At 41.9% G+C, this 13348-nt stretch overlaps 1 protein-coding gene across 4 annotated transcripts in view; it reads left to right on the forward strand.

Moving 5' to 3' along the window:
- SLC16A12 (solute carrier family 16 member 12) overlaps positions 1 to 13348 on the forward strand; it is a 92437-nt gene that overhangs the window by 30638 nt on the left and 48451 nt on the right. The window contains exon 1 of one of the 4 annotated variants that reach the window (XM_032491353.1): positions 1538 to 1684. The exons of the other annotated variants lie outside the window; for them this stretch is intronic. The gene's annotated coding sequence lies outside the window, so the exon portion shown is untranslated. Of the gene's footprint in view, positions 1 to 1537; positions 1685 to 13348 lie in introns of those variants that run through there. 4 annotated transcript variants of the gene reach the window in all.

Raw genomic sequence — 13348 nt, forward strand, 5'->3', positions numbered from 1 at the left:
GGGAGGGTGGTAATTAGGTTTGTTTATTTATTTATTTTTAATGGAGGTACTGGGGGTTGAACCCAGGACCTTGTGCATGCTAAGCACGTGCTCTACCACTGAGCTATCCCCTCGCCCTACTTGCGGGATGCAATAAAACTGCAACTTTATTTTTCATCTCCTGTTTTCTCTGTAAAACTTGTTCCTTGGGGAATCACCCTCCCCTATCTCTGGATGAAACCTGGACAGGTCCCCTGGCTTTGTGTTCATTCTGGGTTACTTCAAGTCACATGGTCTCAATTCAGGAATCAGAATATCTAACCCATGTAAATGATAAAAACATAGAATTTAATTTAATGGCAGTTCTTCCCTCCTCCCCGGGCAGCACCATTGTAAAGTTGGCTGTTTGTAGTGGGAGAGGGAGGGATGAGCCTTCCTTTTCCAGCCTAATGTTTCTTTTTTTCCCCACTAGCTTGCTATAAAGGAGGGTGGGGGGTTAGGAGATGGGGACACAGTCTTGCTTGGTGTGTACACATGTGGACTCTTCATCCAGAGGGTGATTTCATATTGATTGATTGATTGATTGATTGATTGTCTCTTCTAGGCACAACATCTGTGAGGCATGTGGTACATCCCCTCTGGCTGGTTGCAAGCTCCTCAGTCCCTGGTTCTCCTGGCTGGGGACCCTTGCCATTACAGAACCATTTCCCCTGTTAAGAGGCCCTCTTGGGTGGGACTCTAATGGCTCCAGGCAGCTCTTTCCTCAGCAAAGTCTGTCCCTGGCCTGTGGGAAACTTTCCTGCTTGTCTGGAGTCACCGTGGGAGAGGAGGCGTGTGGCTACTATTCCTGGGAGGATGCAGCTCTCCTTTGTTCCAGGGTCAAAGCCATTTGCCAGGCTCTTTTCTGATCCCCCGGGCCTGGAGTCAGATCCCCCTCCACTGTGTTTCCAAACACAGAGTCCCAACTAAGGCCCTGGATTCCTCCACACCTTCTTTTTTCTAAGCTTGAGGTGGGATGGGGCATCCCCCATCTCTAAAGGAATTGTCTTAAAAAAAAAATCCTCTTTTGAATCTCCATTCTCCCAGTTTATTTTTGTATTTTCAAAGCTGGGTGAGGAGCCCAAGAGCTATGAAATGAAATTTTTTTTGGGGGTGTAAATTCTAAAGATGGTCATCTGGCCCTTCACAATAGAATTTCATGCCAATTTTATTTGGGTATCTTTGCTGAAACTTTAATGTGAACATACTTGGAGTATAGTAAAAAAATATATTTGATCTTTGTCCCTAGCTACTGGCAAGGCACCCTGGGAACCCTTGGGATTTCCTGAGTGATTGGAGTGTCTTTTGTTATTTTATAAGGAGCCCCTTTGAGCTCCCCTGAGTTTATGCTAATAATTTCGGGTAGGGCTGCCTTGATGGTGTCAGGGTGGGGCTGGTCTCCAGAAAGACTGAGTGATTAGAGGGTTGGAACTTTCAGCCCTGCTCTGCAGAGCTTCTGGGAGGGGAGAGAAGTGGGGCTGGAGATGGAAGTCTATAAAAACTCTTGAACTAGGTGATTCAGAGGGCTTCTAGGTTGGTGAATACATCCACTTGGTGGCACACCGTAACTCCACAGACAGAAGCTCCCAACTCAGGATTCTTCTGGATCTTGCCCTCTGTACCTATCTGGCTGTTAATCTGTATCTTTTATAATAAACCAGTAAACGTAAGTAAAGTGTTTACTTGAGTTCTGTGGGCCATTCTAGCAAAGTATTGCACCTGAGGATGGGGGTCCTGGGGACCCCAATTTCTAGCTGGTCAGTCAGAGGTATAGGTGCTCCAGGACCTGAGACTGGGGTTGGGCTGAGACTGGGATCTGTTGCCAGCTCCGGGTTGACAGTGTCACAATGAGTTGACTTGTTGGATGCGCAGTGGGTAGAGGACTGTTGGGGGACTTGAGAATCAGAGAATGCTGTTTTATGTATAAGCCGACACAATCTCTTCCAGGCTTCTGGAGTTGTCAGCAAATTCTGATATTTGTTGCAAGTCTAGGCTCACCAGATTCGCTCATCATGATTTGATAATCTTCAAGCCCATTACCCTTTGATCTGTTTCTTTGCCTATTGAAGAAACACTCTACTTTTTAATTCCTCTTCGTGTGAAGACCCTTCGTATCTTGAGCCATCTATCTCTTGACCTTTCTGAAATTGTTATATATTTATTTTTATTTGCAAGTGAACAGAACTGTATGTAGCACTGTGGATGCCGATGTTTGGGGTGAGGGGAATTATATTTTTCAGTTTGCTCCTCTTTCTCCTTGATGATGACCAGCAATTATATTGACTTTATGATCATAGGAAGACAGTGGACTGTAATCTTTAGGGATGGGTCAACAACTGTTACACCTTTTTCATTATATCTGAAATAACAGACCTTATTCTACATTCACAGGTATAAACACAAGTAAAATATTGACTCAAAAACATAGTGTGAGATATATAGACAAATGATACCATCTTCCTACAAGTAGCTTTAGGAAAGTTTAAGGTCAAGCTGTCATTGTTCACGAAATTTTAGAGCCTCATTTTTTGAAAGCACTTTAAACTTTTAGTTCATTCTTCTGAATATCAGTAATGGCTAGTCTCCAAGAAGGTGAGTGTAATTTTTGGAAACAGCAAAAAGTCACTGGGAATCAAGTTTGATGTGTGTTACTGATCAAATTAGGTAGCGCTGTTGGCGTCAAAATAATATGTCTACAAAAATCATGAGCCTGGTTTCCTTATTAAAATGACCTGGCTTTGGAAACAATACCAAGAGTAATTTCAAAGGCTTTTTCACAGTATATTGCCTTTATAAAATACCCACATTTTCTAGAGGTGATTATGTAAAAGTAAAAAGTTCAATCACCCGTTCTTTCCTCGTCAAAGACTCCTTTCAGGAGGCCAAACCATACCTTGTGCTGACAGGGATGTTAGCCATTTGCTAGTCACTTTTCTGATATGTCAGTTCTCATTTTGACTCTTGTCACATCAGAGCTTCTACTTATTCTAATACTGTGCAGAAAAAGCTCAACCAGATCTTGATATTTCTAGGTATAGATTATATGTTAGTTCACCATAAACTCTCTGCAGCCTAGTCATCCTTCCTCCTAACTTCTTTTGTAAGAGGGAGGTGGTCCTCTGAAAATCCTCCAAACTGCTGAGAAAAGGAGCACCTTTAGATTTCTAACGCATCCTTTGGTGGGGAACTGTCACTGTTGTTGGTTTGCTGCTGCTGCTGCTACCCCAGGCACAGACATGGCAGTGACCCCAACTAATGAGAGCCAGCTTATTTTCAAAGCCTCACTGAACCCCACCCACAGCCCCCCAGTTTGGAGGTGAGGGAGTTTGGTCCCCAAGCCCTTATTAGCACCTCTATAGGCATGGCATCAATTCGGAAAGGAAAGTGAAACTCTGCTGTACCAAATTGTGGTACCATGATGCCGAGCTGCACCAGTGCTGAAGAGCTGGTACCCAGATTTCCTTCTGAATGACTATAATGAATGTATGTGTCTATCTGAGCAGAGTGCCTAGCCTGCAGGTAAATTCTCAAAAAGTAGTGGCTTTTGTTATGATGATGATACTCATCTGTGGAATTAAAATGTTGCGCAGTCTTTTTGCCACACCATCCTGGGTATTTCCTTTAAACACCCCATTGGTTGATCCGATGTTATTTCCCATTAGAGGAGCCTTGTTGCCTTTCCCCAGGATGGCCGTGCTCCCTCAAAGGAATCTGACCCTTTGTACAGACCCCGCAGAGCCCACGGCCTCCTTCCCAGCCAGCTGTGAAAAGGGTTCCTGGTGGCCGTCCACCAGCCTCTGAAGCACTGCCTGTTGGCAGTGAAAGGATCTGCATTTCATCCCATAGTTCCAGATTTCATTCTTGAGTGTCTTTTGACCTGCAGGGGTTTGATTTGGTACCAGGAAGCCACACACATCTCTCCTGGAACGTTGTGTGTTGACTGTTTTCGGATCTGAGACTTTTGACCTGCTGACTACAAAAGCAACTTTTCCGCAGGGAGTCACATTATCCATGGTAGAAAGCAAGGGAGAGGAAAGAGAAATAAGGCATTGAGGAGGTCTTTGTATTAATAATACTCATTTCTTCTTCTCTCTTTGCTTCTAGACTTATTTCTCTCACGTGTCACAGTCACATAACTGACATGTGTATTTGTCCTGCTTGTTTTTTCTTCCCCAGGAAGATTGAAAGATGCTTTTAGGAATCCTAAATCCCCTTCCTTGACTGAGATGAAGGGGGAGGCCATTTCACAGTCTTTGTGGACTTTTTCTTTTTTCCTTTTTTTTCTTTTTTTTTTTAATAAGTAAGCCATATGGGGCTTTTACATTCAACCTCAGACCCTCATCTGTGCCAGGCAGTGAGCTGCTCGCTGGCCCCCCGGCCCTGTATCTTCCCTGACAGAAGTGGATCCAAAGAGTTTATTGATTAAAAACTATTTTGGCTGATGGCCACAAATGCTAGAGATTTCTGCTTCTGCTTTGGTTTATTTCACATATTGGGAAAATTCTGCTTGTTGCTTTTTTTTTTTTTACGGATCGCGCAATGTTTCTACCCAGTACAGATGGTTTGCTATGGGACTATACAGTCCCAAAGGTACTGCACTTCTATCTGTTCAAAGGATGAATTAGGCCTAAAACAGTCACTGTTATGCAAGCCTGTATTACAATTGTCTAGTCTGATGCTTCTTTCAAAGCTGTTTCCACTTAGATGAATTTCTTTAATTTCCCCAGCACACACCTGCTGGTCTAGTCAGACCACTCTCTGTCCTGCATGGAAACACCCCACTCTTATTTATTGCTGCTTCTTCGCCCTGACTCATGTCTTTCCTCTCATCTGCCTTGTTCTTCATTTTCCCCTCTGTGCTTCTCCACCTGCCTTCTCAACCTCTGAGCCTCGACGTATCCTGTTTATTCTGTCTGAGACGCTCTTCCCATCGTCTTGCGTTGCTCCCCCTCAAACCTGTCTCTGGTATCTTTGGTTACAGGTAACATCAACTCATTAAATTGGTGGGAGGTAAAGGGGAACTTTTATGGAATGATACACAGACAGGAAGAACATGGGCCATAAATTTCCTCAGGGGAGCCTGGGGTGGGAAGAGCCATCAGGCTTTCTGAGCAGCTGGAATTGGGATCTGGGAGCCACGGGAACTAAAGCAATTAATTTCTCCATCTCACCCTCTATGTGGGCCACATGGTTGCTTGTCTGAGTCTATACCAGGGTTTCTCAGTTTTGTCATGATTGACATTTTGGGCCGGATAATCCTCCCTCTCTCTCTTTTTTCCCCAGGGCTGTCCCATGTGTTGTAGTCTGATTAGCAGCATCCCTGACCTCTGTCCACTAGATGCTATAAAAAGCACACTCTGACTATGACAACAAAATATGTCTCTAGACATTGCCAAATGTCCCTTGGGGGACCAAATTGTCCCTGGTTGTGAACCACTGGTCCACATGGAACTCCTTCCTTCCTCTCCTAGTCCCTGGCTCCTCTGTATACGTGCATGGCAGAGAATGGCTCCCCCTCCTGGCTCTCAGCACCTCCCAGCTCCAGCCTGACTCAGTCCCCATTCCCAGCTCCACAGATGCAGAACCTCAGAATTTGGTTCAGCCTTTGGTTGGTTGCTTGGGATCAGGTGAGGCCTCCCAATTCGGTGAGCTGGACCAGGGAGGTACAGATGTTATAGCACTGATGTGACTGCTGGTCCCCTCCCCCAAGGTCGGCCCTTGAATCATTCTGAATGATGGAGCAAAATTCCCTTGGAGCTGAGCTGAAATTTCTAAAAATATTTTATAAAAAACATTGCTTTCTTAAACATGGAACACTGAACACAGTTGAACAAAAATGAAACACGTGTAACTTGTGGAGATGGCAGAGTGCAGTGGTTAAGACCAGTCTTTATGACTGAGGCATTGTGCTGTACACCAGAAATTGACACAACATTGTAAACTGACTGTAGTTCAATAAAAATATATTTTTAAAAATCTCACTCAAAAAAAAAAAAAAACAGCCTTTGGAGCCAGACTGTCTATTCACTTTCAGCCAGATTGCTAGCTGCAGCTTAGACAGACTGATTTCTCTTTGCCTCAGTTTCCTCATCTAGAGAGTGACAGTAAGAACAGTAACAATAACAACAACAGTAATAGTAATACTTGTGTCCCCAGGCACTGTCCTCATTATGTTAGTTAAATTAACTTACTAATTCTCACAACTAAGTTGGAACCTTTGTTCAGAAATCCTGAGGACCAGGTGTTTTCATCATGGTATGTAGAGCATATACTTGTAACCCTCCCACAGGGTCTGGCGGGGAGCACCCTGTGATGATTCTGCAATGAAACACTTAAGAATATTCCACTCAGAAAGATAAGTAAAAACTATGAATGTTTAGGTCTCCCCACAAAAATGAGTGCACTGCCAATGTATGGAAAGATTTTGGTGTTCAGAGCTTTTTGGAATTGTATGCTTGTATGTTTATCTCCGTTTTATAGATGAGGAAACTGAGGTTCAGAGAGACTTAGTAACTTGACCAAGGTTACAGAGCTAAACGCACAGAAGCTGAGATCTGAACTCAGGCAACTTGATGCCAAAGACCATGGGGTTATAATACTTTATACAGCAGAGGGCCGTTGTATTAAATGAGTGAACACAAATGGAAAAAAAAAAAAAAAAAAAAACGCTAAGAGCCGGTGCAGCACGTAGTGAATGTTATTTAAGCATTTGTTATTATTGTGATTTTTCTTCACTCTAAGGGGCCACTGAGATTTATTATCATAATGGTCAACGGTGCAGTGATGTATTCAGGGTTCACTAAAGCAGTTCTTCCCAACCTCTCTCATGGTGCCAAGCCTCAAAAATCATACTCTTTCTCAGCTACATTGGGGTAAACCATGAGACTCTTCTTGGTCTGGGCTCTGGCCCACCAGAGGCTCTGCCCAGCTGGGGGACCCTGTTATGGACTGAATGTTTGTGTCCCCCTCAAATTCATATGTGGAAGCCCTCATCATCTTAGCCGTTTGGAGATGGAGCTTCTAAGGAAGTCATTAATTTTAAATAAAGTTGTAAAGGTGGGGCCCTGTTCTGATAGGATTAGCGTCCTTGTAAGAAGAGACAGCGGAGAGCTCCTCCCACCTCTCTACTTCTGGCCCAGTACCCACCTCCTCTGCACCCCACACTTGCCAACGAAAGGCCTTGTGAGGACACAGCAAGAACGTGGCCATCTGCAGGCCAGGAGGAAAGCTCTCACCAGAAACCAGATTTGTCAGAACCTTGATCATGGGCTTCTAGCCTCCAGAACTATGGGGAATGAATGTCTTGTGTAAGCTGCCCAGTCACTGGGGTTTTGTTATGTAGTCTGAGCTGACTGATACAGATCTGCCTCTCACCTGTAGCCCTGTGCAGCAGTTGGGAAGCTCTGAATTGAGACATGTTGATGTATTTCCTTCTACACAAAATGTCCCCAAGTTGTTGAATTTTCTGGGTCTTTTTTTTTCCCCTTTCTTTTTCTTTCTTTCTTTCTTTTTTTTTTCTCTTGGTCTATTCTATTGCCATTAGACTCAACAGTGATCTCGCACTTGGTTACAGATTTGCCTGTGATATCTTTTTCCCTCACGCTGTGGTTACAGATCATCGCTGGTGGGCTTGAAACCCATAAAATTAAACTTGTTAGTATAGAATACACAGTAAAATTACACTGGCTTTTGGAAGGTAGACTTCAGCCATTCATCAGTCTTTTTGGCTGTGTTCTTAATTGGTTGTGTTCTTGAGAAATGAGAAACCAAGTCAATTAAGTTTGCATTATTTGACATTCCTTCCTAAGTGAGGAGTATGGCTTTAAGACATGAATGGTTAATTGCAGATAGAACTGTACTTTTCAATCTTATAGGTGATGGATTATTTTGTAGAAATTTTCTACATTTTATTTTCTATTCTCAGTTTAAGATCCTAAAACTATTCAGTATAAATCAAGCTTTTATTTATTTTTCTCCTGAAACTATTAGGTAACTCATTCTTCTCCTAACCCCCAGCAAAGACAGTTTTGTCATTGTCAGCCTTCCCTCAAGAAGTTTATCAAAGAAAAGGGAATGGTATCCCTGTGTGAATCTAAAATGCCATGAGAAAGAGCATCACATCTCATTCTGTTTAGTACAGTTGTCCTGAGGTGGACCTCCTCATTCTCTGTTGTTTACTCATCAAATATTGCATCACTTTGTAAGAGGAACGCAATGTTGAAAATTTCAGTGAGACACCATGTTGGAATCAATTTCTTTATGTTATACACAACACACTCATTCACTTTTATGGGGGGGAAAAAGACACAAAACAGCCTTAAAATATGATTGTAAGTGTCCTATTTCCACAAGTAGATTTCTTGCTTTCAGCCTATTGGGAAGGAAAGAAGTGAGGGGTAACTTTTAATCCATGTATAAGAGAGAGGCCCCAAAGCAGAGCCCTCTCATGTATTCCAGGAGGATAATCTCTTGGCAAGTTTGAACAAAGGGCCGACATAAGCATGACAAAGATATAAAATGGCAAATGTCAACTCTGTCAAACATATAAAAAGCTTATATGAGTCAGTGTTGGATGGAAGAAAGGGAAACAGTAAGAATACACTTAGTTGCTATTATATAAAAGTGGTTTGATTATTAAGAAAGGTATAAGAATTTCAAGAAGTTCAGAAAATACAGGAAGAGATAATTCATCTGTTTCTGTTTTTTACGGGAGGTACTGGGGATTAAATTAGGACCTCGTGCATGCTAAGCACGTGCTCTACCACTGAGCTATATACCGCTCCCCACGAGCGATCATTCATAACCTTACTTCCCTCATACAACTATTTTCTATTTCTGTGCATTTCTTTCTCATTTTCCCCTTGTTCACATGTATTTTCTGTAGTTGTATTTACACCTTACACATTTTGTGTTCTGATCATGAGTTAGCCCAACGTAGGTATCTTTTTGGTGCTGCTACAGCTCTTGTAACTGTCATTTGTAAAGGTTTTATAGTCATGGATGGGACGTGCCATCTGTACTATTTAGGAAAAGTCACTAAAAAGGGAAGAGAACATGGACGCAGGTATTTGGTATACGGATATTTGCTTGCAAAGAATTTCAGTGTGCAGATCAAAAGAAAGAACCAACTAAATGCTGCAAAGAGGTGAAAATTAGTTTGTATTCAAAGAGCATGGTATTTCTTGAATTTATTGTTTTCCCAATCATTTTCTCTTTGCCACTTCCCACTATTCACTTACTTAGCTCTTTCGTATTGTCTCTATATCATAAGGGAAAGTTGACATAGAAAGCTCAGGTCTTGGGGTCCTTTCCTAACACTTTTTCCTATGAAAAGAAATACGGTGCTTTCAGCTATGATGAACATATTTATTTACTAGTAATCTGCTAATCATGTCGCTGTTTGACCTAGTAACTTGTATAAGTTTAACTTAGGTAAGCATTTTTGGAGTGCCTATTGTGTGCTACTGTATAGCTTTTACAATTGCTTTGCTGTTTTTTTTTTTTCTACTTCACTTTTTAATTTGGGAAATTATTGAAAGGAATGAGTGAAGATGAAAAAAATGTATCTGCTGGTATAAGAGAGAAGGAAATGCATATATGTTATTATGTGCATATTTTAATGGATGTCAGGCGCTTTTACATGCCTTTTGCCCTTTAATCCTCATTAAAGCCCTAATAAAGAGACACTATTAACTCCAACGTACAGAGCAGGAGACAGACTCAGGAAGCTAAGTCTCACATCCAGGTCATTCAGCTAGTAATTGTCTGCCCTGAGTTTCAAAGCCAGACTGTGTGTGACCCTAGGCCAAGTGCACTGTTCTGTGTGCTTAAAAACGTAATGCAGCATTCATATCTGTAGCAATCTAAAAGGCCTCAAAGAGCAGTTGTAGGACTTAGGGCCAGGGAAACTTCTGGAACTCTTTAGAGAGGGGTATCCTGTCAGAGAAATGTGGGTTTCTTTTTTAAACTTTTTTTTCTGAGCCATATTATGCTGCTATTTACAGCTGCATCATGGCCTTTTGGTTTTTAAGATTTTTTTTACTAATTTACTTATTTTTTAGGGTTTTTTGGTTTTTTTTTTTTTTGGAGGGGAAGTGGGGTAATTAGGTTTACTTATTTTTTTTTTTAATGGAGGTACTGGGGATTGAACCCAGGGCCTTGTGCAAGCTAAGCATGTGCTCTACCACTGAGCTATACCCTCCCCACTGAGGGCCTCTTGTAAGCCTCCTCAGAGAAGTGTTCTTTCAGAATCCTTTTCGTAATCAGCCTTGGAACACGTGTGAATGCCTCTCTGTGAAGCTTCTGGAGAGGAGATGGGGATAGATTTTCTTTTGTAGTTTATCAAGTTCTACTTGTGACTGGTGTTCTCCCACACTATCTCAATATAATATATTATACTAATTGTACGTTATTGAAATTTTAAATTCCTACCCCTTTCCCAAGGCTCACGGAGGCAACCTATAACCACAAGAGCAATAATAGTAGTAACAGCTAATGTGTATTTGAATGAGTACTATGGCTAGATCCTGTGTCTTGTGATAGAGTATGAATGACCTCATTTCATTTTCTCAATAGCTTCACGAGGTGGGAATTGGGATTTGAAAGGATGAATAGAAAGCACTTGTCTTCTCCCTACATTTAAAACCAATTTAGAGCTAGAAACAGAAATCAAAGGTCGAAATGCTACCAGTATGTGCTAATAACAGTGATATTGGGGACTAAAACTTAGATCTGCTGGCCTAGTAGGATCTCAGTGCTCTCCCCACATGAAAGATGGATTCATCCAGCTGTAATCCCCCGCAGCCCTCAACCACAGGCGTCCCTTTAAGGGCACCAGCCCCCGTTCCATTTACAGTGTGGGTGAGCTGAGAAGGATCAGCTCCAGATGCAGAAACTGAGCCACTGAGACACTAAGTAAGAGTCGTAAGTAGTAAGTGCAGGGAAGTCTAAACAGGGTCACTCTCTCAGGAGTAGAGTCGGGATTAACCAGGCCAGCTGGGACAGGCTCGGACCTCGTACAAGGCCCTGGGAAATCAGCAAGGGAGGGCAGGTGTGAGAGGGACACAAGCAGGTTTAGACTCACTTGTTAGGAGGGGTGGGGAGGAATCAATTGACTCAAAGTGTTCTTGCATGTTTAGTTGGAAAATGATGAAAGCATTAAAAAAAAGTGTTTCTAGGAAGAAAGGAAAGGGTGTGCTTTTCTGGACACATGAATGTGAGGTAACTTACAGGCTGTTGGAAATTTGAGTCCAAAACTTGGGAGGAAGATTGACAGCAGAGATGCAGATTTTGGAGTTGCCCTCCAAGAAATAAAGATGATCACTGGCTGAAACTGAGGGAGCATTTAAGTATGAGCAGCAAAAGAGGAGGTTGGTTTCACCATTGAGTTTTGTACATGAAATACACCAAAAGTAAGTTGATATCCTTGAGTGGCTTGATCTGGTTTTAAAGGCAAGGCCCAGTATTGATTGGCTTGGGACTTGACCTCGGTTTTTGTTTTTTTTTCAATTGAAGTATAGTCAGTTTACAAGGTGTTAATTTTTGGTGTACAGCATAGCAATTCTGTTTTATATATATATATATATATATATATATATATACACATACGTATATATATACACACACACACACACATATATATATATTGCCTTTCATATTCTTTTTCATCATAAGCTATTACAAGATATTGACTACAATTCCCTGTGCTATACAGTAGGACCTTGTTGTTTATCTGTTTTTTATATAGTGGTTAGTATCTGCGAATACCAAACTCCCAATTTATCCCTCCACCCCTACTTTCCTCCTTTGGTAACCATTAGCTTATTTTCTATGTCTGTTTCTGTTTTGTAAATAAGTTCATTTGTGCCACTTTTTAAAGATTCTGCATATAAGTGATATCATATGGTGTGTTTCTTTTCCTTTCTGGCTTACTTCACTTAGTATGACAATCTCTGGGTCCATCCATGTTGCTGCAAATGGCATTGTTTTAGTCTTTTTTTTATGGCTGAGTAGTATTCACAACTTCTTTATCCAGTCATCTGTTGATGGACATTTAAGTTGCTTCTATGTCTTGCTGGAGAGGGTGTGGAGAAAAGGGAACCCTCCTACACTGTTGGTGGGAATATAGTTTGGTGCAGCCATTATGGAAAACAGAATGGACAATCCATAAAAAGCTAAACGTAGACTTACCATATGATCCAGAAAACCCATGCCTGGACATATACCTGGAGGAAACTCTAATTTGAAGATACATGCACCCCAATGTTCATAGCAGCACTGTGTACAATAGCCAAGACATTGATCCTGTTTTTAACCATACCCCGAGTGCACTACCGGGTAATCTTACAGGTTTCCATTTGCCTCTCCAAGTTCACTGCCCATCCCGTTCCCACCCAGTTCTCAGCCCTGTATAGGCTGCATCAGCTGGGTTCCTGTTGGGTTCAGCCACCGATGGGACTGGGAAGGCAAGAGGAGTGTGAGGTTGGTGTATTTATTTCCTTGGTTCTTTTGCTGTCAGATCTTTGTGGACGGGCTGCTTTCCTTTACCCAAGACTTTCTAAAATGACTCTGTGGAGGGTTCCAGTAACTGCTCTCTCCCTTTGCCTCTCAGGCCTGGAGGGGGTAATGTCACTGGCCCCAGGGGACTCTACTGACCTTTGTCAGATTTTATGAGCACTTGTTCACACCTTTATAGATGTCTTTGTTGAAGTCTCTCCAATTCCTTAATTCCTCCTGGGGCCTTGAATGAGTAATATACCTAGTAAACCAGAAGGAATTTCTGTTCTTTAAGGCGCCAGCCCTACCCTCAATAAACACAGTGAGGCTTCTCATCTGAGAGTCTCAGACCTGGGAGGAGACAACAGAATTAGTTCAAAGTGTGCAGATCCACAGGTGCGTGACAGCATTCTGTCAGTGGTCAGAGTGATACCTTACACGGTTATCACGATTCTTCAAGTGTTTCTAAGTGCTTTAGTGATTCAAAAAGTAAAATGAAATGTATTTAAAAGTACCATGAAATTTGATTTAACTGTTGTCTTTACATATTTTCTTAATCAACAGATAATTGACTCCAAAAATATAACTGTTGCCATGTTTGGCTAAGGAAATATTTTTAAATGTGTAGAGAGGACTCACACTCAAAAAAGTCAGGAACCACTTCCAAGGCCTTTGTTCATCAAACTTTTCCGTGGGTCCAAAACTAGAAGGCGGTGGAATACACTGGTTCAGGCCTAACTCTTTCTATCAGGATAGAAACAAAGACGACCACCTCCATCTTGAAGGAACTTTTATAACAGCATTTCTGACTCTTCCATTGCCAGGAAGAAATTCA

The sequence above is a fragment of the Camelus ferus genome, chromosome 11, assembly GCF_009834535.1.
Source record: "Camelus ferus isolate YT-003-E chromosome 11, BCGSAC_Cfer_1.0, whole genome shotgun sequence".
NCBI lineage: Eukaryota > Metazoa > Chordata > Mammalia > Artiodactyla > Camelidae > Camelus > Camelus ferus.